This window comes from Salvia splendens, unplaced genomic scaffold (assembly GCF_004379255.2).
Source record: "Salvia splendens isolate huo1 unplaced genomic scaffold, SspV2 ctg708, whole genome shotgun sequence".
Classification (NCBI taxonomy): domain Eukaryota; kingdom Viridiplantae; phylum Streptophyta; class Magnoliopsida; order Lamiales; family Lamiaceae; genus Salvia; species Salvia splendens.
The window spans coordinates 1-23,744 of record NW_024599376.1 but is presented as its reverse complement, the minus strand read 5'-3'; the positions used below and the strand labels follow the sequence as shown (position 1 = coordinate 23,744).

General features: G+C 37.9%; 1 pseudogene; it reads right to left on the bottom strand.

Annotated features, from left to right (window-relative positions):
* Positions 1–6,538: 6,538 nt before the first annotated feature.
* Positions 6,539–21,266, bottom strand: LOC121791048 (annotated as a pseudogene).
* Between the last annotated feature and the right edge of the window lie 2,478 nt (positions 21,267–23,744).

Sequence of the window (23,744 nt, the reverse complement as noted above, 5' to 3'; positions counted from 1 at the left end):
GAAAGCCCAATTATTCCACAAAGAATTAAACGGCCAACACAAAAATTTCAACTCCATAAAATCTTTCAGGCCATGATCTGCGCTAGCTGAAAATTCGGAACTAAATCAGTTTCAGCAAACCCTAGCAATAATCTATTTACTTTCACGTTACACACATCCAAATTTATGGAGGCGGTTTTGAATCTATCAAGGAAGAGAGAGAGGAGATGACGAATGCGGAGTCTCGCGGCGACGGTTGGTATGTGGGGCGCACGCAGCGGCAACCGCTGCACTAGGCGATGAGGCTGGACGGAGTGACGATGGCTGGAGATAACAGTGTGAAAGCAACGAGGCTGCGTTCTGACCGAAGGAGGAGCTGCCAACTAAGGAAGGGAGACGGCGAGAAAGAGAGATATGCAGCAGGACGGCGGTGGTGTGAATTGGAGGTCACCGGTGCTACAGCCTGCTGAACAGCGGGTAACACCGCGAAAACAGCACCGGGCAACAGGGGCGGGGCTGACCGCGACGATGAAGAAATCACTACTGGAACGCGATGGAGTCTCGCGGTGGCATGATTTCGGATGGATCAAGGCAGCGATAGAACGGGATCCACTCCGGGCTGAACCGATGTGGAGCTGCGACGGAGGAAGGGTGAATCAGCGAACAGCAGCAGCAGCTCCTGCTGCGTCGCGGCATTGGCAGCGGTGGTGTTGTATTTTGCCGGCGGAAATCAGCGAAGGAGGAGAGAGACGGGACGACGAAAGCACCGCGCGGCTGCTCGACGAGTCTCGAACAGCAGCGGCGGCAGGTCGTACGAGCAGACAGCAGCAACAGCCACAGTGGAGGTCGCTGGAGTGGGCAAGGCGCCGGCTGGAGCAATGACGTCGGCGCAGAATTGGTGAAGAGTCGAGATTTGAGAGAGAAAGAAGACGATGGAGGGGATGAGAAATGAAAATTGAGAACAGAGGGAGAAAGAGTTGACGTGAAATTGGGGGAGAAAGATGAGTGATTATGGGCTGCTCTTTTCTTTTTGGGCCAAAGTAATAATTGGGCTTGTTGAATATTAATTTTGTTAGTTTGGGTATGCAGTTAGGAGTATAAAATTAGTTGGGCTGATTTGAATACAAGAATCATTAGAGCTCAGGTGACCTCAAAAATAAATGAAAGACAAGACAAGCTTGGACTTAAGGAAGGGAATTCTCCGCGAATCAATTTGAAGTCGAAGTAAGAAATCAGAAAATTAAACGAACGAGGTGGGCTTTCTTTTTAAATAAGGGCTATGCCCTAAGTATATTTTTATGTGAAAATGATATGAATATTTGTCATGCCGTGTTTTGTTTTATTCTATGGAAACCTATCTGATGTGGCTTTTGCCATCAATGGATAATCGAATTCGGGTCTGTCTAGGGAGTGAGTCCCTATTCAGGCTACTGTACACCTATGGAGATCGTGAGCCGTCTTTTGGGTCTGCCGGTCTAGTGACTTGGAATGTGGCCACGTTCCTTGTCATCAATGGATCAGATATGGTAGACATCCATGGGAAAATGACTGCAGTCACGAGTTTTACGATGGAAATGATTTTAGTGTCTTGGGGCGATTTCTAAAGTTAAAACCCCAAGGTCACTCAATGGTGGCATGATAAATACTTTTATATAAAATGTTTCGGCATGAGTCCACTGAGTGCATCAAGTACTCAGCCCTGCTTTTCTTTTTTAAAAATTGCAGGTTGAGCGTGACGGGTGCGGTGGGTGTTGAGCAAGACCGTTGAAGAAATTTAAGTGTGTAGAATGTGTCATGTCTTCATACATAGCATTATTCTACTCTCGAAATGCTTCCGCTAAGTAGTTGTTCTTCTTTTGAGTTCTTGTATCGTTGAGATAGTATTCATTTTGAGTTGTTGATTGTTGAGATACTCTGATTTTATTCGAGTTATTCCCATTTGTTTCGGGCTATGGTTGAGTTGTGTTGTTTTCCCCTTTCTTCCCCGCTTCTTTAATCCTCCCCTAGTCGCGATCAACTGTGTTTTCTATCCTTAGAAAATGCGGGCGTGACAAAGTGGTATCAGAGCAATTTTTCTTTCCGCTCTGGACCCGAGAGTCTTTTTTTGTTTTAGTCTAGACTTGTTTCGCTAGACTAAAATAATAATGATAATAATTATGCATTGAAGGCTCAACATCCCGCTTCGCCACGCTCAATCAAGAAAGAGGTAATTTATTTTATGAAAATTTTTTATAAGAAAGTTTTCTGGAAATGAGATGAGAAGAGCTATGGTTACGAAAACAAAGTATGTTTTACAATGGGATAGCAGAGCTATGGTTATGAAAATAAAGTATGTTTTACAATGAGATAGATGAGCTATGGTTATATATATATGTGTGTGTGTGTGTGTGTTTTTTGCGAGAAGATGAAAATCAATGGTGATAAAAAGATGTATGTCTTGCAATAGGATGACTTGTCTTTTATGATAAGATTTGATTAATGGAAAATGTTGTGTTTATGAATTTTCAAAAATTTTAAGATTCGAGAAAAATAGTTTTAACTTTTCGTTGGAAAATTGAGCGATGGAAGTGTGATGTTATGAGGTGCAGGGTATAATGCGTTATTCTATGGAGTGTTTTATACGAATGATGAAAGTTGATGCGAAAGTACGTTTTAGTTTTGAGTCAAAACTTTTACTTTAAAAGTGAGATTGGAAATTTTTGAGGAAAAGGGCGAGAGTTTGAAGAAAGCTTTTGTGTCAAAATTTTATGAATGTAAATGTGAAGTGCGAAAGTGTTTTGCTATGGGATGTGAAAATGTTGTGTGTTTATCTTGTGGTATAAATGACGTTAATTGTGGTAGATGTTGAGATGTGAGATGATGAAGTATGTTGCGAACATAGAGTGCTTATGTTGTAGACTAGATTGTGTATGCGCGAACCGTAGTTTTAAGTTGAAATAATCGATCACTTTCCCGAGTGACAAAAACGAACGAGAATCTGAAAATTTGGGGTGAGCCCCTAAATTGTCAAGGCACAACGAGGCAAGGAGATCGAGAGTGCAAATGGAGGCCGATGGACCATGAGACTTTTTCTTGAAATTGCGTGAAACTTTGGAGTAAGCTTGATGTGTGAACTATTTTATTATTTCCTACGTTTTCCCTGAACGGCAAGAACAAAAAGAATACAAGGAAGGTTTCAAGAAGATGAGGATAGAGAAGACGAAATGAAGCTTCAAACACGAAAGTGGGTGCAAGACAAGATGATGGAGAAATTCTATATTCGAAGGACGTAAGCAAATTTCGGGACGAAATTTTTGTTAAGATGGGTAGATTGTAATACCCCGACTTTTTCTGCCTTTTTTTTATTGTTCGTAGTGACATCGTTTGTGCACCTAAAATTTTTGCCTTTGTTTCGTAAATCGATAGAAGGATATAATCATTTTGGGACCTATACCAATCATTCTTTTTCTACCCAATTTATTTATTTTTCCTAGCCCAATTCTTTTTATGAAACTACTTTTGAAAGCCCAATTATTCCATAAAGAATTAAACGGCCAACACAAAAATTTCAGCTCCATAAAATCTTTCAGGCCATGATCTGCGCTAGCTGAAAATTCGGAACTAAATCAGTTTCAGCAAACCCTAGCAATAATCTATTTACTTTCACGTTACACACATCCAAATTTATGGAGGCGGTTTTGAATCTATCAAGGAAGAGAGAGAGGAGATGACGAAGGCGGAGTCTCGCGGCGACAGCTGGTATGTGGGGCGCACGCATCGGCAACCGCTGCACTAGGCGATGAGGCTGGACGGAGTGACGATGGCTGGAGATAACAGTGCGAAAGCAACGAGGCTGCGTTCTGACCGACGGAGGAGCTGCCAACTAAGGAAGGGAGACGGCGAGAAAGAGAGATATGCAGCAGGATGGCGGTGGTGTGAATTGGAGGTCACCGGTGCTACAGCCTGCTGAACAGCGGGTAACACCGCGAAAACAGCACCGGGCAACAGGGGCTGACCGCGACGATGAAGAAATCACTGCTGGAACGCGATGGAGTCTCGCGGTGGCATGATTTCGGATGGAGCAAGGCAGCGATAGAACGGGATCCACTCCGGGCTGAACCGATGTGGAGCTGCGACGGAGGAAGGGTGAATCAGCGAACAGCAGCAGCAGCTCCTGCTGCGTCGCGGCATTGGCAGCGGTGGTGTTGTATTTTGCCGGTGGAAATCAGCGAAGGAGGAGAGAGACGGGACGGCGAAAGCACCGCGCGGCTGCTTGACGAGTCTCGAACAGCAGCGGCGGCAGGTCGTACGAGCAGACAGCAGCAACAGCCGCAGTGGAGGTCGCTGGAGTGGGCAAGGCGCCGGCTGGAGCAATGACGTCGGCGCAGAATTTGTGAAGAGTCGAGATTTGAGAGAGAAAGAAGACGATGGAGGGGATGAGAAGTGAAAATTGAGAACAGAGGGAGAAAGAGTTGACGTGAAATTGGGGGAGAAAGATGAGTGATTATGGGCTGCTCTTTTCTTTTTGGGCCAAAGTAATAATTGGGCTTGTTGAATATTAATTTTGTTAGTTTGGGTATGCAGTTAGGAGTATAAAATTAGTTGGGCTGATTTGAATACAAGAATCATTAGAGCTCGGGTGACCTCAAAAATAAATGAAAGACAAGACAAGCTTGGACTTAAGGAAGGGAATTCTCCGCGAATCAATTTGAAGTCGAAGTAAGAAATCAGAAAATTAAACGAACGAGGTGGGCTTTCTTTTTAAATAAGGGCTATGCCCTAAGTATATTTTTATGTGAAAATGATATGAATATTTGTCATGCCGTGTTTTGTTTTATTCTATGGAAACCTATCTGATGTGGCTTTTGCCATCAATGGATAATCGAATTCGGGTCTGTCTAGGGAGTGAGTCCCTATTCAGGCTAGTGTACACCTATGGAGATCGTGAGCCGTCTTTTGGGTCGGCCGGTCTAGTGACTTGGAATGTGGCCACGTTCCTTGTCATCAATGGATCAGATATGGTAGACATCCATGGGAAAATGACTGCAGTCACGAGTTTTACGATGGAAATGATTTTAGTGTCTTGGGGCGATTTCTAAAGTTAAAACCCCAAGGTCACTCAATGGTGGCATGATAAATACTTTTGTATAAAATGTTTTCGGCATGAGTCCACTGAGTGCATCAAGTACTCATCCCTGCTTTTCTTTTTTAAAAATTGCAGGTTGAGCGTGACGGGTGTGGTGGGTGTTGAGCAAGACCGTTGAAGAAATTTAAGTGTGTAGAATGTGTCATGTCTTCATACATAGCATTATTCTACTCTCGAAATGTTTCCGCTAAGTAGTTGTTCTTCTTTTGAGTTCTTGTATCGTTGAGATAGTATTCATTTTGAGTTGTTGATTGTTGAGATACTCTGATTTTATTCGAGTTATTCCCATTTGTTTCGGGCTATGGTTGAGTCGTGTTGTTTTCCCCTTTCTTCCCCGCTTCTTTAATCCTCCCCTAGTCGCGATCAACTGTGTTTTCTATCCTTAGAAAATGCGGGCGTGACAAGCGCGGCAGTGATGATGTCGACCTCGCTCCGGCCGCTCCCGGCATTCCGCGACTCCTGGAGGAAATAGCCATTGAACTTGCCAATTTCTTCGTTGACTCGGCCGATGCAGTTGCGCACCACACTATCGTTGCGCTCGATCGTTCCCGGCGGCCGGTTTGCATTGTACCGGCGAGAGACGCGCCACCAAAAGTGATCGCCGGATTGGTTCGTGCCAACCGTCGCATCTTCAGAGATTTCGAAGTACACCTTGAACAATTTATCCATCTCCGCCGGAGTGTACGGTGTTCGGACACCGCTACGAGTAGGAGCCGGTAGAGTTTGGGAGGGGCGGTCGGCCTAGGCTCCGGTGTCCACCCGTATCGCCCTTCGGAGGCACCTTGGTCGTCTATTGGGTATGGCCGGTAGCCACCCGAAACGGCCGAATCTTGGGTGAGAGGAGGGGTCGAATATTCCGTTTCCGGACTAGGAAACGGTTGTGCACCAAACCATTCGGGGTTCCAATCGTGATAGGGAGGGTTGTCATCGCCTTGGCTGGACATTGTTATGGTATGAGAGAATGAAGATGAAAATGAATATGGGAGAATGAAGATGAAAATGGATATTTGAGAATGAAGATGAGAATTGTGTAGTTTGATGTGAATTTTTGGGTGTGAAAGTGGGGATATTTATAGATGAAAGTGTGTATTTTTGGAGGGGAAAAAATAAAAAAAAAATAAAAAAGTGTAAAAATCGGTAATAAACGGTTATAACTTTTTTGGGAAGTGAAAAATTTTTTTTATCGTTTTTTTAATTAAAAACCGATTTTAAATTAAAAAAAAATATTTAAAGGCAACGGCTATGCAGTTGCCCAATCGCCGCGCGGCGCGAGCGCAGCGGCGGCGAGACACATCCGTTCCAGCGGCGCGGACGGCGGTGGCGACGGCTGCAACCGTTGCGGATGCTCTAAGTAGGCAAAAATTAAGTGAGCAAAACAATGCTGTCTAGGAAAGCAAGTTCACACCAAGTCACTCCTCAACATGACTCGTAGACTAAGTGAAACTGCAAGCAAGAATCTGTGTCATTTCTGAACCCATAAACACCAATGCGAAAAACTTACATAGTTAAAGCGAAGAGACCACCTAACAGAGATGATAAAAAAAACCTAGATAATTGGCAGAACTGATAGTCGAAACACCCTGTGATACGAGTTGCAGTTTTGAAGAATCACCCTCGAGGAGCAGCCATTTGTTGCTTCTTGATCCTTTCATCATTTTTAACCATACTGAACAAAGCGCAGAAGACGATGGATTTGAGTGTATGCCCAAGTATATTAATTTTCACTAAACTAGAAATTTCATCATTGAGATCTACCCATTCCGCACGATTAACATAGCTCTAAACGTATAGTTTAATGACACAAAACCCGATTTTTTATGCTCGAAGCTGTTAAATAGAAGCCAGCAGGATTTTGCACAGTAGATAAAAGTCTAGAAAAGCATAAGAAAATGGATGGGTTGATTTATGCTCTGTTACCTGATGACATGTGGGGTTATAAATATCCATTGAGAACCTTGGGCCAAAGCAAAATCCACTATAGCATCCAAGCTGATTTTTCTGCTAACTGCATCCTGCAATTTAGAGCAGCATATAAAATTATGGCTCTTGTCTAGTTATTTAGTGTCAGATATCATAATGATGAGCACTGACTACATGAACCCCATCGTACTTGAAGACACTGTGAGTCATGTGAATCATATTGAAGTATATGATCGAAGAAATACATGTATCATTAACATTGATAGCACCACCAAAGCCAATATTCAATTCTGGGTTACAAGTAACATGATTTTCAGCTGAACATCAAGACTCGAAACCAATATTTACTTTAAACTAAAACGATTTTCTGTTAAGCAAACTGAATAACTGAAAGACCACTACGATTCAATAAACTTGTATGGTACAGTACAAGGCATATAGATATGCTTCTCATTCTTCTTTTCTATGCATATAAGAAATCTTATAAAAACGGTTCTTGTTTAAAGTACTATATATTCAGTATATTTAGCTAGTTTATTGGGCATCGACTTGCTTTTTTTGTAACCATCGAGGAAACCTACAGATGCCACTTTATTGTTACCAGTGAGGAAACACATTCTGATGATATTTGGTCTTGTCATCATTGTATCATATATTAATAAATATGCAGTTCCTTCCACAGTTGTAGTAATTTTATATGGTATATATTGAAGGATTCCCAAAATTTCTGTATCCTTAATTTTCAGAATATATCAAAACCTAAAACATGTCAACCCTCAACTCCAAATGATTTACAATAATCAGAGAAAATTTAAATTAATGACAAACGCATAGGATATAGTCAATCTAGAAGCATTTTGTGGATAGGAAGCCAAAAGTAATTGAGGGAGGACATACCATAAATACATCAAATTCATCCATTGCCCGAAAAGGTGCTTCTGTCATCTCATGAAGTGCAAGGGCAAAACATAATGTTGAAAAGGATCTCTCACCACCTGTTGAAACATCAAATAACAGTTAATCGCAAGCAATACCACCATACCCGATTGTGTTTTGTTTCAGTTCACTTTTTTTTTACTTTTTTCTGTTTAATATAAAAGTGTAAGCCAATGACAAAATTCTAGGAATCACAAGCCAAAAGAAATGTGCAATGCATTAATTTAATCATTGATCAAACAGTATTTACTCGCTGTTCTAACCAGTTCAGACAATTAAATGATAAATCTAAAATGCAGATAGAACGAGATGTATGAGAGGCATTGCCTGAGTTTTAAACTAACTATTTTACTTTTGTCTTTTCATTAGCATTAGCACTGTGGATTGGCATTGTGCATTTCCGTAATCTTTGGATTCCAGACATGCCAAAGTTGTTAGAGTAAAGAGACGAAGAAGGCTGGCAACGAACAATAAGAATAGAAAATATAGTTGATATTAATATATAAACTGAAACGAAACAAATGATAATACTCTTATGAGGACACTCATCTAATGAGGCTCTACGACATATTATTCCTTAAACTAAACAAATGATTGAACATTGCTCACAAACCTCAAGGGGCCTACATGTAGGACCTTCAAAAGATTAAAAAGACTAAGGAAATAAATATTACGATAATGATCATAGTGTAATAATTAGAAACTCCACTCCACCACCTCCACCATCCTGTAACCTCTCCTTGTAATAACTCTTCACTACTCCATAATAATCACAATATAATTATTGCAGCACAATGTTCATGTTTGAGAACATGAGGCTGCATGCAAAACCAAACAATTTATCAGAGGAATCATGTACTGAGGCAGGGCCGGCAGTAGTGGAAATGGCATAGGGAAGCCAAGAAGAAAAATTGTGGGTTCAGACCAACAAGGCAACTCTGGATCGAAATGTTGCGGCAAGAAGAACAAGGGGGGTGTGTTTGATAACTTAGGCACTGCCGCAAACACTGTGGTGGCAGTGGGGCAACAGAATTAATCGGAACCAAATTTGTATACCAAACTAGCACTCATGTTGCCCTTAAATTTTAAGGAAGGGCGGAGCGGGAAAAGGCAAAAGCAAAGTAGAGGTTTGGTCAGGCAGCTCGAGCAGATGGGCAGTCGCGGACTCGCGGTTCACTCTGATCCAGAGGAAGGGTGTAGCAGTGCACGACAATGTGAGCAGTTGGCGTCAGGTAGGGGCGGTGTGGAGAGAATGTAGAGAGAGAAGTGTGGAGAGAAATGCAGAAAGCGAAGGGGGATTTAGGGATTTTGAGATAATTGAAGAGAGGTGTGGACAATAGGGTACACTACTCATCCGAAAGTCTAAAAATTGGGTACGTATTAGTTTTATTAAGCTCCCAACTTACTATTAGTTTGACTATCCTCATTGGGGTAAACTAACACTAATTTGAAAGTGATGATCTAAGTATTGTACCCTATTTCTAATCAATTTGAGACGTTTCATTCTTTATTTTTGTTCACACCTTATATCTACACATAAGTATATTATCATTTCTACAGAATATGTTCAAAGAGCTGGTTGTTTTGCAGCAATATACAAATAAGCTCTTACTCCCTCCATCCGCGAAATGTTGTCCAAGTTTGACTTAGCATGGGTTTTAAGAAATGTGAAGAAAAAGTGAGTGGAAAAAGTTAGTGGAATATAGGTCCCATATTTATATATTGGTTTTATAATTGAATGTGAGTGTAATGAGTTAGTTGAAAGTAGGGTCCATTTACCAAAAATAGAAAAAAAACAAAGTGGACAACATTTCACGGACGGACCGAAATGGCAAAACTGGATAATATTTCACGGACGGAGGGAGTAGCAATTATTGTAAATTAGCACAAATGATACAAAATTGGTTTCTCCATATTGTCCACTAGCAGTCAAAACATGAAACATATATCTGCAAAGGATCAAACCTGAAAGTCCACTAGTGTCACGAACAGTGCTGCTTGATGCATCTTGCGGCATCTTTACCTGGTAAGATAGGAACAATGAGGGAAATTATCCAGCCACATATCACTTATTTTTAGATTGGAGACATGGAACCTTGAAAGTAACCATTCTGATCAGGTAGAGTTTCATAGTTCAAGCACTTTACCTCTACTGAGAGAGTCTGCTCTTCATAACTAACTTTGATCTGACCACTGATCCCTTTCTTTTTCAAATGGCCATTGAATCTATCAGATATAATCATTAGATCACAAATCATTGTCCTCCTACAAATAGAGAAAGAAAGATACATCTAATGAGGGGACAAAAATAAAAAAGAGAAGAGGTCCTACTGCCATGTTAGCTGACGCTTCAAAAGAGTTGCGTTCCTCTGGAATTTGCCCCATCTCACGTTTAGTGCCTTTTCACATGCCTAAAATGAACTTTCATATAAAATTAACATACTTCAAGATGCAAAACAACTATAGACCACTTTTATAGCAAAGAACAAGCGTGAGACATTAAGGATGCTTTAACTCACTTCCAACTTTTCCTTGAAGGCTTTGTAAGTACGCAGTTTTCTTGATATTTTACGCTCTTTTTTCTCATGTAACATTCTGAGATCATCAATTGATTCTGGAAATCTGCATTAGAAACTACCATTTCAAACCACAGAAGCACAAATCAACCCAATGTCTATGTATTTCAATATTTTACTTAACTTTGGCCCTCACGCTTAAGTCTTTCAGTCAACCTAGTAAGTTCAGCACTGAGGGTCTCGGGATTGCTTTCCTTAAGGCATCCTAATGCCTCAATCTCACCCTCGGGAATTATAATTGACGCTTTATGACGACTCTCCTGCAATTTCATCATAAACCAAGTGTAGATTTTATTTGAGAACAAACTTACAATTGAGACCTATGAATGCAGTGATTAAGTAATGTCGGTTTAAATGGGTAATAGGGAAATTAAAAAAGGACGATCGCAGGGGAGTAAAATCGGAAACAATTGTGTTAGAACTGATGCGGCAAGGCAAAGCTATTAGAAAAGTAAAAATATATTAGCACTTGAAGAAACTTAAAATATCTACTAAAGACACCACCATATCAACTACAAACACAAAATGTAATCCATCTCTTTCCATAGCACCTGACAGCTGTGCTCAAGCTCCCGATACCCTGCCTCAGCATTTTTTAGGTCAGCAAGGACTTTTGTTTGCATAACTCCTTCATAATGCTTTTTATCCTGAACAAGAATCATATAGGTAAACGTCAAAGAACTTGTAGCAAAAAGAAGGGAAACAGTGAGAATAAGTAAGAAGGCAAAGAAATGGACCTTTTCTGCTTCTTTTAGATCTCTCTCAATCATCATTAATTCATTCTCTGCTTCTGCTAATGCCTCAATTTCTGTCTTTGCCGAATCTACATTATAAATGCTAAAGTAAGGAATAAAGAAACCAATAAGACTCAACATAACTAATTGATACAGAAAGAGGATACCACAAAGATTCTCCAGTGACATTTTAAGTTCATTAGCTTTAGTTCCGGCTTCTTTCACCCTATTATGAACTTTTGCTAGTAAAGCTTTTTTTTTTCTTGTATTTCATCTTGCAGTTTCTGCACATAAATTCCAAGTCAGAAAACATGAATAGATAACTATATAAGATGCCCAATATACAGACCAGATCTCTCTAGCTACACTATTTAATTAGCTCTAGAAAGTAGGCCAAGGATTAAGGTGGAATTATTAAAAAGACGCACAGATATCTCTTGACGAATGTCGTCCAGATTAGAATCATCTGCTCCATTAGCTTCTGAGGAAAGCAGTTTCTTCACATCTTTCAGGTCTAATTCTTTTGACCTACAATGCCGCTCCAGATCCATGCGCCTTCTCTGCAAGAATTTAGACCAACTATGAATCAGCATAACGAAGCAACACTTCAGAAAATACAAAAAAATGTACGAACAATTTTAGCATAATTCATAAATTGAATACCATAAGCAATATGACTATATGTATTTATCCTAATTTCATTTACTTTTTTACTTGAATTTCTTTTAAGAATGCCCTGTTATATAGTACTCCCTCTGTCCCAACTAAGTTGAGTCTTATCTACATTATTCCTTTTTTTACTTTACTATATATCCGCTTTAACTATTTATTACTCCCTCTGTCCCATAATAGATGGCACACTTGGGGAATGGCACGGGATTTTAAGAGATGTTGTTTTGTGTGTTAGGTGGAGGGATAAAATAGTATATTTATATTAATGTGAGAGAACTTTTTTCAAAAAAGGAAATATGACATTTTTGTGGGACAAACTAAAAAGGAAAGTGTGACATCTATTATGGTACGGAGGGAGTACGATTTTTTCAAAACGAGTGCAAAAAAGAAGTGACTCAACTTAGTTGGAACAGAGGGAGTATAGTCTTTTATTACAAAACGATCACGTCTTGATTTAATGTGAAGCTTTGTTAAGGTTCTTTTACCAATTGATTCAAACAATATCATTTAGCTCCTTACATGGAATATCTATTCCCATCAACAAACTAGTATGTCTTAATGAAATAATAATAATCCTCTAGCATTCAGCATAAGAGAGAGTTTAGTAAGTTAAGAGCAAGTTAAGAGCTCTTATATAGTGTTAACTATATTATTGATATTATACGCATGTTAGTCTTAGTAAATGAATCATGTTATTTTTATGGCCCGAGGAAGCCTACCTTAAAACATACTCTCTCCGTCTCCCAAAAATTGACAAAGTTGTATAAGGCACGGGTTTTAATGTGCAATTGGTAAAGTAAGAGAGAGATAAGAAAAGGTAAGAGAGAAAGGTAGTGGTAGTGGTGTTAGTGGATTGTGGGGCCCATGTTATTAACAGTTCAAAACTTTTCTTATTTAGACTTCGTCTAATTTGGGGGGCGGCCTAAAATGGAAATACTAGCCTATTTTTTTGGGACGGAGGGAGTATGTTTCAGTGTAGAAGATTAATCTTTAATTTTGTTAGATTACACTAGCAGCTTTGGTAGTTGGACCTACATAATGGCAGTTTAAGTCCGGAAAACTTACAATTGCTTTGGTGTTACATGACATCATGAATTTGCAATTAAGATTTAATGATAAGCAAGAATTATCTACAGGCTTTTAATGTTACAGTTCTATCGCTAATACTGAGACTGCAATTAATGCAATATTTTAGAGACTATTACTGACTCCAAAGTTGGAGGGTATGAGGGGTTACCTTCATATTGCCTAACGTGTTTCGGAGATCCGTTAAGTCTTCCTCCTTGGCACGTTTCTGTCCTCGGCCTTGTTGGGCTTTTAGTTTTGCTTCTGAAGCTTCTCTCTCCAGATATTTAATTTGATCATCAAATGAACCAGAAAGACGGCCAGCCCTAACGTTTTTGTTTGGGGGAAGAATTGTTTGAGCTGAACTACGGTAAAACCTACAAAATTCCTTTAATTTATAATTGACTTCCACCCAAAAATTAAACTTGAAAGTAGAAACCACACTTATGGGGGCACATGGATAGATGGAAAACAGGAACTTAATTTGTAATCAACATAAAGAAAACGCGGTGTTTTCAAGAAGATGAAGCAATTGAATAGGAACATTACTTGTTTATGTAAGAAACTTATATAAATAAGCATTTAGATCAATATACTTGTAATATGAATGCACTTACTTTATCCTTAAGAAGTTAAAAACTCATAAAATAATTAGTCCATCAAAATTCCAACTTACTCTCTTCTTTTGTCGACTTAGTATGTTACTAATATTAGCTTCACAAGTAGTACATCAAAATTTCAAAAAAATCTGCCAACTTACTCACAATTACTCCCTCCGTCCGCCATTAAATGTCCCATTTTTTCTTTTTCGTCCGTCCGCCAATAAATGTCTCATTTCACTTTTACTAAATTTGGTAAGTGGACCCTACATTTCACTCATTTCACTCACACTTTATTATAAAACCAATATATAAAAGTAGGCCCCACCTTCCACTAACTTTTCTACCCACTTTACTACTACATAAAGTTAAACAATTTCTTAAAACCCGTGCCGGTCAAATATGGGACATTTAATCATGGACGGAGGGAGTATTTCACAGGCTGTACCAAACAGCATAATATCAATACTAAACATCCCATTGATTTTCTATTGAAACAAGATCAATTAAATTTTGCAGCAGAAGATGAATTAGTGTGATGCATTCCTACAAAGAAATGGTATAAAAAAAGGCAAGAGAAGACTCTTGTTATTTGGATGTGCAGGGGTTCCAGATTAGCTTACATTTTGTACCCATCCGATGTGTAAACCTCCTTAAGGTTTGGTATCCTCTGATCAAAGGCAACAGTTTTACCAACTTCATAATCTTTGACAAGCACTTGCCTCTCAGCATTACCCTGCAAAAGATGCACATATAATATTAAAAAAGGGGGGTAATAACACCAATACCCTGCTGAAGAAACAAAATATAAACAGGAAGACTCTTGATTAAACATGAAGGGGAAAATCAAATTTAACACTGCATAACCAAACAGCTAAAGCCTTCTCCAAAAAAAAATATGTTTGCAGTAACTCTCTGAATGTATGCAATGTTCCTTTATTTTATATTTTTATAACAAAAGAAAACAATACAAGGAATGAACCATCACTATAGTGCAAAACCTTAAGATAATAGTTTTATTTTAGTTAAAACCAGGGATAGAACAAGAAAATGCTGAAAGCCTACCATATCAATCAAAACATTGAGTACTGTAGAATTGTCTGAATGCAGAACAGACAATGCAGTGGGATGATTAGTCTGAGGCAGCATGTGATTTGGAATGTTGATCCTACCAATAGGCACAGCTAAACTATTAGAGCCAATAGGAACTGCAAATCATTGTCAGAAATTGACTACTGCATAGACATGAACAAGCAACCTCGGTCTGCGAAAATCATGTACGATAATCTGTAAGTGGTTATAGTTAGCTTCCCTTGCACATGCTCTTAAGATACGAGAATCTTTATGATCCGTGACAATGAAAGCATTGAGCAACCTGCCAACTGCAGTTTCAATAGCAATAGCCCACATGTCTCCATGTTCCAATTCCTGCAATAATTTTTCAACAACGTAAAGACCTAAACTACCTCAAAATATTTCAGAAGCCTCACATGCCTGAAAACAACTAAGTGATCCTTTTATCCAAAAACAAAAGTGTCTATCCTGTTACACCAGAATCGGGATCTGGGTGAGGGTAGACAGTAATCTCCTTACTAGAAAATTATGTCCTCATCAATGAATTAATAACTAAGTCACATAATGCTCTTGGGTGAAATTTTAACAAGTTAAAAAAAATGACAAACACAGAGAACGGGGAAAGCATTTGATATTGTCATCAAGTCACTGAGAAAAGTCCATTTTGTCATCAGTTAAAGTCCAAAAGTATCTAGATTCTAATCAAAAAACAAGAAGGGATCACTACCTATAACTTACTGAGTCAATCACTGAAACAGTACAGATACTTTATGAAAAAAAAGGAAAAGGATGGTGGTGAACTGGTGATTACTTTGACAATGAACAAATGCAACATTATGATACTCATAAAAGATCAAAAAACAGATCCCCTTATGTATGTTCCATGTAGATACACATTTAAGTTAATTGATCAAGAAAAACTCTGGTACACTAGATTTATGGCTTGTTTAAATGGCTCCCAAACTTTGGCTGAAGTTATCTACTTTTCCTTTTCACCAGAATCCAACAACAAACCTTTTCATCCTCCAAAAGCACTAATTGGTTACATTTTCATCAATTATATATGGAGAAACAAAAGCAGAAAATTAAGTATATATTACAAAAACCAACAGTAAACCATGAAGATCCGTTAACAAGCATAAATAGGTAGCATCAATATCATGCGGGATGAAGTATGCCAATGAACTTGTATAATATACCACATGGGCACCTAAGGGACCAATGGGTGGAATACTAAATTTATGCTGATTCCGCTCGATCGCCTGTAAAAGATTGGTTACCCGACCTCCTCCAAATGCAGTAACCTTCAATGAAAAAGAAACTGAGATAAAAAAAAACAAAGTAAACGTAACAGAATATACGAATATCAACAAGATGAGAATCGAGACCTTATTCCTTTGATGCATTTGGATTTCCCGTATCCGTGAGGAAATATCACGATTGCTTTTATCGACATCTTCAATCCGGAGAAGGACATGCTGACTAAATTATTCCATGAACAGTGACTAAGTAGTTAGTGGGCCGAACTATGTATAAAGTCAGTGGTCCAGAAATATCGCCACAAGGTGTGTCCAACCAATCACATATGCAGAAACCACTTCTCTCCTTGATCTTATTTTCCCTCTTTCTGCAATTGTGATCGATTCAACTCACCACGTGGCAATATATGAACATTCAAACAATTTTACTCCCGAATCATTTTTAACAATTATGAAAAAAATTGGAGTCGGTATCGGTATCGGCATCGTCGGATGCAACCATGTGCCATTGTTAAATTTATTGATACGTTCCTAGGCATCATTAATCGAAAAACATTGTTATAAAATAATAGAATTTTTTGGCCATATATATTTTGAAATATTGAATATATTTCATGGAAACTAATGAAGTACAATTAAACATAGAAAATGAATGAATAAATACAAATTATTTCTATTTTTAGGGCACAGAGGTAGTATATATTTTGTAAAGATAAAATGGGTGTGTGCAAATTAAAGTGATGTGCCCATTAAGAGATAACATAGATTAAAATAACATAATCATATACTCCTTCCGTCACACTCTATGTGGAGCATTTCTTATTCAGCACAGGATTTTATGCAATGTTGTTTTTGTAAGTTAAGTTGAAAGAGAATAAAGTAAGAGACAGAGTGAATGAAGTTTCTATTTTAAAAAATGTGCAATTTAGAATGGGACATCCCAAAAGAAAATTGTGTCGGTTATAGTGGGACGGAGGGAGTAGTAATTTTTACAATAATTAAAAAAAAAACAGAAGATGAATAGGCATGTAAAATAATATAAAGGGATGTTGTTAGCAAGATTCGATATATATAGATAGTATAGATAAAAGTGAAACTGTTGGGGGCAACATCAAATTCGGGGGGGGGGGGGGGCTAGTGTAGCTTCGTCTATGCCATAAATGAAGATTTTCTTGAAAAGAAACAGGAACTGGAAACATTTAGAAACATGACATGTTGCGAAAGTTCAATTTGTTAAATTTCATGGTGAGAACAAAAAAGGACAATGTAAAGACTAATGACTTCAATTCTTTTGACATTTCCACACATATAGAACATACAACCAGTTCGTGGTATGCAATTCCATTGCATGTCTTTAGCTTGCACTGTCCTGGTGCATGATTTTAAAGATGCACAAGCTGACGCATCATACAGATACCATTACCTGAATGAAAATCTGGTGTATTTCATTTTCTAACATAGCTATTCTCTGCTGCATGTTTTCCTCTTCTTCCTTCGATCTGAATGACGATTTCATTTTGATGAAAAGACCTTTGAATTCTGAAAGTATGAAAGCTAGCACATAGCAGATGAAAGAATTTTAGAATGGAATGCTACCTCTGAGTGTTGACATTAGCTTTATCAACTTCAGCTTGAAGTTCCCTAAGCCTTTCCTCCATCTCATTTTCTTCAGCCTATTGAACCATATCATATTTGCAAGTTATATCTGGTTCAGTTGTATTTTGGTGTAAGATATACTCCCTCCATCCCAAGGTAGTTGGGGCATTTCTTTTGGGCATGAGATTTAAGAAATTGATGTGTTAAAGGTTAAAGTGGAGAGAGTAAAGTAAGAGAGGGAATAAAGTAAGAGAAATGAAGAGAGAATAAAGTATGAGAAAAGATAAAGTTTTTGACATAAAAGGAAACGACGCAGCTAACTTGGGACAACCCAAAAAGGAATACGACTCAACTACATTGGGACGGAGGGAGTACATTTTATGAACAGATTCCTTATGATCCCATATTAATATGCCACATTCAAAACACCAACTCACTCTAAAAACAAGTCTGAGTTCAATGATTTAGTATCCATACTTTTTTATGGGTAAACGAATATAAATTTAAAGATTGTACCATAGAGGACTCGAACCTAAGAACTTTGGCGTCAGGCATTATCTCTTAAGTATGTATGTATTTTTTTCTTTGTTTTAGCCATAAATGAATATAAAATTTAAAAGTAGCTTTAGCCATAAGCTATTGGAAGTAGTGAGGCACTTGCTTTAGAAAGACTAAAGTCCAAAATTGGTTCTTTACATTAGCCCAAATGAACTTTTTGTTCCTTAACATTATGTTTGGTAGCATTTGGTCTGTAACAATATGAATCGGTCAAAAATTGGAGCCGTATAAAATTGACGGTCAAATGCATTTGACCAGTTTGGCCACTTAACCATATACTATTAACTAACCAGTTTAACCTAATAAATTTAATGTCTGAAATCCATTTTTGGTCCCAAATATTTGCTCAAGCTCACTTTTTGGTCCTACACATTATGAATTGGTCCAAAAATTATACTCCCTCTGTCCCACAAGAATATGCACCATTTCCTTTTTTGTCCGTCCCACAAGAATATGCACTTTCTAATTTTAGAAACTATTTTCTCTCTAATGAGGTGGGACCCGTTCTCCACAAACAATATTAATTACTTTTTCTCTCTAACTCTCTTACTTTACCAATTTTGCATTAAAACATGTGCCGAACCCAAAGCGCATATTTGGGGACGGAGGGAGTAAAAGAAAATATAACTTATTTTTGAAAAATTAGATCATGATATACAATTCATATAGCTAATTATATCAAAACATCCGGACTAAAGTCCAAAATTGGTCTCTTACAAATGTGCAAAAAAACTTTTGGTTCGACCCATTGAGTGTGTTAGCTTCTCATCTTAGATTTGTTTTGGTCCATATGTAAAGGTTTGTCAAAAACTAACTATCAACCACGTTGACCTGATTAATTACTGGGGTAAATATAGACCAAAACATAACAGTGTATAGGACCAATAGGTTTTTTGAACAAATGTGCGAGAGCAACTTGTACTTCCATTTGATTAATTAAAATAATATTTAACCCATAATCAGGCCAAAACATGGTTGAGCGTTTAATTTTTTACAAACCATTAAATATGGACCAAAACATATTGTTTAGGACCAGAGGCTATTACATAAAATGTATATGACCAAAAAGTTTTTTTGGTAAAATGTACTCTACCGATTTCGGAGTTAAACTGCCATTTGTCCATATTTCGAGAAACAGTAGTCTAAAATATAATTCATATAACTAATTAAATAAAAATAATAATTATATTTTCAGAAAAACATTTAGAGAGAAAAATAATTTATTTTCTTGAAAAGAAACTCTTCTTATGTCAAGCTTGAAATTACAAGGAAATAAATATTTTCTCAAAAAAATATATTAGAAAATATAATTCATATAACTTATTATATCAGAGGGTTAAATTAGAAAATACTTAATTTCTAAAAAAATTGTAAAAGAAAATTGTATTGGAACATATAATTAATCATTTGGGGTAATGTAGGAGCACTTTTGAACTCTTAAATTATATTGGCATTGGGAGAAACTGCACTTATGGAGTAATCTGTATTAGATTCCCACGGTAAATAACATCAATGCACATCTCAAGACTCAAAGTAACACCAATGACCTTGGATTAGTTTGTTTCACCTATGTCAGTTTTAAAAGGCCAATTGGTATGTATCATATCTCAGCAAGTGTGTTACCTGTGTATTTTGCTGATACTGCTCATGCATTTCCTGGATCTGCCTCTCGAGTGATCTGACCTGTTTAACCATATTATCAATTTGCCTATTTATGCGCTCTTGTTCCCCTGTTAGCTCAAGCTGCTCCTTCACAGCCTAAAATAAAATCTTTACATTTCAGGATCTTAGTCACAAAAACAATACTGCTATAGAACTCTACAAGAGTGAGTACACCGATTATGCTGCTGTGTATAGAAGAAAAGAAGCTCAAGCAATTACCAAACTAGATGAGGCAAACAATTTTTCTCAAAGAAACTTGTAAAGGAGAAGATATACACTTCAAGATTTAGTCGAGGCAGACTCTAAAGAACAGTTATTTGGCACAGGCAAAAGAACATTAAAGAGAATGAATGACAAAACTAGAACGTAAGGAAAATGGGAGATCTGAGCAAGAATACATTTTTCATCAGCCTTTGATAATTAAAAGAATCTAGTGTAATACAGAATATCAAATAAATACCATACCATAGAAAGATTTTGCTGTAGATCCTCCTTCAATCTTCTAACTTCAGATGTTCTTTCCATCATATTTGATATTTCATCTTTCTTTGCTGCCAATCGATCATTCAATTTTTCCATCTTGTGCTGCAATAAGCAATGTGGGTATTATCAGTTAGCCAACTCTTTGAATCAAATCTCAGCGGACATCTCAGGTTATTTGGCAAAATAAATTTGGCCAAAAACGAACCCAGCAGGATGGATGCACTAATAGTCACCATTTAGCTAGTCTTATCTTTGGAAACAACCCAATAAGAATTTACTAAGTAATCTGAAGAGTAAGGAGTTTCCACTAAATCGTTTACAACCAAAGCAATCAATGACATCACCAGCAGCTTATTATCACTACTCAGTAGCGGTAAATCAAACATCAACACAGAAGATCTTCCGCAATATGCTTCCAGAGACACAGACAAACAGACAAAGAACACAAAAGATTTTTCCAGGAGATAGAAAAACCACATACATGATTCTGGTCAATCATTGCTTGACAGCTAGGTATCCTTCCTTTTAGCTTTTCAATCAACGTATGTTGCACATCAAGTTTTCTATCAGCATCATATACCCACGACCAAGCTAGTTTCTTTCTTAATAGCTGCACCTGTTGTGACATCTCCTCCATAATTTCCATGTTTTTTATCTTTTCTTGTAATTCATCAAGTTCCTTCTTTGCCGGCCTTAAGGAATCTTCCAAATGACTAATTAGGCCATTTGCATCTTGTAGCTGCTTGTCAATACCGCTTAGTAGGTCATCCACTTGTTGAAGAAGTGTTGCCTTGAAGTAGAACTGTAAAGATGGTGTTACTTGTTTTGTTATAACTAAAACTAGTGATTACATTTATCCAAATTAATGAGATTCAGTTGGCTATGTGGAAGTAGCAAAGTAGTTAATTACAAGTTCACTGTTACCTTGAACTTGTCTTTGTCATTGCCTGAATGCAGAAATTCTCTACTCTTGTCTTGTGTCATGATTGTGCATGGATTCTCTACATCAATCTATATAGCGAAACAGGGTCAACCACATTAACAGAAAGATTGTAGTATTATCCATAAAAACTGAAGGCAAAGAGTGGGGAGGGGGATATAATAATTAGATTCAGTGTTATTAAAAAGCGGAGATGGCGGCGCCGTGGCGGGATGCCCGTGGCGGATTTTAGGCTCAACGCCACCGCCACCATGTTGATATGGCAGTTTACTCCCGTTTTTTGAATGGCGCCGCCATTTGCGAAAGCGCCGTGGCAGGATATGGCTTTCATGGCGGTCGAGAATGCCTTTTTCCTTTGTAAAACGACCCCACTTACCCCACTACCCGGCCCACGTGACATGTACCTAGCCCATTGGCCATTTATAACAGTCTATTTATAGGGTTTTGGAGTTTCTGGCTTCAATATCATAACCGCTGCTGTCAACCAAGTTATCGTCTCTCCAGTCTCCACACGCACAAGGCTCCAGATTCTAGATTTTCATTCACGATTCAGATAGCTGAAAAGTTTTATGTACTACTACTTGAACCATCCACAATAGCATCAGACTAGCATAGTCTAGCCAAAAAACTCTTCCTGCCACATCATCATGCCCTTCCTTCAGCCTAGCCACTGTCCTAGCCAAGTAACAACCTAGCAATAGGCTAACAATAGCCTAGCCAATGCCCTAGCCCGACAAATAAATTGACAAATACGATTTAATTCATTTTAATTATTGGTGTTTATCAAATATTAAAAAATGAAGTGGAATGAGGTTGTAAATATAGAGTATAATAATAAATAAAAATAAATAAATAAATCGAGTAGCCTATTGCTCGCCGCAAAATAGGCGGCCAGCGATCGGCTAGCAGGTTAGTCCATGCCCAACCTCTCGTCCGCTCCGCGCTCGTCCTTACCGTTAGCCGATTGCAATAGTGGACTAGACGCCCCGCCCTAGCCGCTAGAATGTGGCTAGGGCGGGCACTAATCCACTATTGTGGATGCTCAGTTTGTATTAATTCCACTATTAATTCTCTCTCTTTTCTTATAACTGTTCTACTCGATACATGGATTAATTCCACTGTATAATTCTCTCTTTTCCTATAATTATTCTACTCGATGAAAGCGTCTCCATAATTATTGTCTTCCACCATTTAATTTTCTAATTTTCCTATAACTATTCTAATTTTTTTGCATCTTATGTTATGTATTATATTTTATTTATTTGTTAATTTATCGACCGCCATTTACGCCATAATACCGCCATGCCAACTGCATATCCCTATGGCGGTTTTTTGACCGACCACCATAAGCCGCCATACGCTATTAATAACACTGATTAGATTAGAGAATAATAATTAGATTAGAAAATGAAACTATCCAATAAAAGTATTAAGTCCATTTTAGTTCCCAGAACACACACATATTTGAGAAGTATGACCTTTTTCGATATTGAACAATATAATAATGAAATATTAAAATGAGAATCATGAGATGCAGTAGCGAAATCCCATCAAAGCACTATGATCATTTACACCAAAAGTGGCTACAAGAAATCCCAAACATGTATGTCCCAAGTAAAGACACTACCTGAAATATTTAAATTGATATTCCACATTAATATGATCATAGGTTCTAAATCTATGTACTAAGAAAAGGAAAGCCATGTTCATTAATAGATTTTGTTGCCACTGTCATGACAAATAAAAGCAACGCAGCACATGACAGCTCAACCCTGTTGACCAACATCTGTTTAAATTTGACATATCTGCTTTCACAGTGCACAAGACATATAAAAAGCTAAGCAAAAGCTACATTCTTGCCAACAAACAGACAATGCTGGTAAAAAAGCTCAGTGGAAAATTACACATGGAATTTTCATATTAACTAGAACAGTCAAAGCATACAACTCTTAGCTGGGACGGAGGGAGTACAGTACTTGAAATTATATAGTTAACTCTTACAATACTTGAAATCTCAAACTGAGTAACATGTGGCTAAAATATGTGGAGTTAGATTTCCAATCCCTCTAACCATTCAGTTCAAGGTTATAAAACTTTATTTTTCTCGGTCTTTTATGGCCAATGCACTAGTCTCAGAGTGGATTGACATCCCTAAGAGTAAAAACAAATCCCGTAATTGTAATAGGCACATAAGTTCTAGCTAGTAGCATTTTCCTCACCTGAATTGATACCGCAGTATCTAAGATAATACGATATCAACACAAAATGATAGTCCAACCATTGGTCTAGTTGAGGACAGCATTGCAGATGACAGAATTAATTCTTGATCTATCTTTTTCTCTCTCCACTAGTATAATGTGATAATTCTCAAATGGGAAAGATAGTTGAGCACACTAAAGCATCAACATTCCATGAAACGCTGCATCATATAAAGCTTAACCAACTACTAAAACATATTGACAATATTTGCATTAGTAAACTATTTCCAGAGCCTAAAAGACATTAACACACAAAGCAATGTTTCAATCTCATATGGCGGCTTATGGCGGTTTCCTAAAAACCGCCA